This window comes from Mus pahari, chromosome 2 (assembly GCF_900095145.1).
Source record: "Mus pahari chromosome 2, PAHARI_EIJ_v1.1, whole genome shotgun sequence".
NCBI classification, from domain to species: domain Eukaryota; kingdom Metazoa; phylum Chordata; class Mammalia; order Rodentia; family Muridae; genus Mus; species Mus pahari.
Window position 1 is genome coordinate 155814364 of NC_034591.1, and position 1828 is coordinate 155816191.

The following is a 1828-nucleotide window of genomic DNA, read 5'->3' on the forward strand; positions in this document are numbered from 1 at the left end:
GTCATCAAACCTGTGGTGACAAATTTAAGCTTTCTAAAATTCTGTTTGTTTGTAAACTTAAATTTTAAAATGCACGGACAACAAACCTGTGAATTTTCTTTGAAATGATTGGCTGGCTTCTTTTATTTTAAAGAGGTTATCAGCCAAATGACCAAATCTGTGTAACAATAGTTTGTCTGCCATCCTAAACAAACAAACAAACAAACAAACAAACAAAAAAGAATGTTTATTTAGTTTGTGATTCAAAAATCTCAGACATTATTTCTTGCAAAACTCTTATACTCAGAGTTCTTCTTTCCTACTGCCCATTATATTGCATAGTGTTAAAAAGACAGAAGGAGGTATTGAGATCTAATACCATTATTAGTTGCTTCCTGAAAGAAAATTTTAATTAAAATCAGTTTTGTTAAAGCTTATGAATGAGCACAGTTGGGCATCCTTCCTTGGGGCCAAGCCATAGTTTTACATTACAGACTTCTGTTGTGCTCTGTCTGGGTACCGTGGGCACAGAGAAAAAGACATAAGCCCCCTGGTGGGATCATAAAAGTAATTGTGATTTCTCAAATCCCTGAAGATTCTTCAGGGACTCCCACAGGACCGTAGAACATCTTCTAAGCCATTGGTTTTTAACCTTCATAATGCTGTGACCCTTTCGTACAGTTCCTTATGTTGTGGTGATCCCTAGCAGTAAAATTATTTTTATTGCTACTTTATAACTAAAATCTTGCTACTGTTGGTAATTGTAATGTAAATATCTTATATGCAAGATATCTGAAATGTGACCCCTGTGAAAGGATTGTTTGTCTTCCAATGGTAGAGACCTAAATGTTGCAAACCACTGTTTTAGGGTGTCTGCCTCAGAACCATGTATTGATTGCATCTCTCTCTGGAGGACTTGATTACAAATGAAATGCTGACAGGTTGGTTCGGAGGGAAAAGTCCCTTGTCACCAAGTCTGATGACTTGAGTTTAATTCCCAAAGAAGAAAGAGAGCACTGACTCCCCCATATACACTGTAGTATTCTCACCCTTCCAACAAGCTAATAAATGGGAAACATTAGATGAAGTATTAATTAGTATTAGTTGTTTTGAAATCTCCCCCTTTTCTCTCTTTCCCCTTCCTTTGTGCTTTCCTTGGCTGTTTCCTTTGCAATGAAGAAGCTCCCTAATTTAATATAGCATGTATCTCATATGTGTATGTTGCACTGGGAGCTAGGGTACTGCTTTTTATTATTTTTTTAATGTAGATGCTTTCCTGTTGGTGTTTACTTTTCTCCTGTGTAGAGACTTCAGTTATAAAATTCTGTCATGAAAATTCGTATCTCATTAACATCACGACTAGCAAACTATAGTGTGTTGTGTCTGAACAAAGAAACATCTATTTTGAGTCCTAATGCTTATGATATCTTGCAGACTCGAGGAATATTGTCCCATTTATCAAGTGAAGCCCAATTCTTATCTTTCTCAAAGAAAGAAAAAAAATCTTTTTACAAATTTAGTAGAAATCATGCTTCCTCTATGAACTGATGGACTATCCTTTCTGGACACAGACGTGAACAGCTGTTGCCAGTCCTCAGGGGAGGACCCCGTACTGTCTTCTCTTCTTTCTCATTCCCACACCTATAAATTTGGCCTGTTCACACTTTCCAGGGATGAATTCAGTCTTCAGCGTTGTGGTAACCAGTTCCAGACTGTGCAATTGATGTGCTTTGAAATGCCAGTATATAAGCGAGTATTTCTCATGTCTATGGTACTGAGCCACAGCACTCTGGAGGATTTACCATGTCTACAGTACTGAGCCACAGCACTCTGGAGGATTTACCATGTC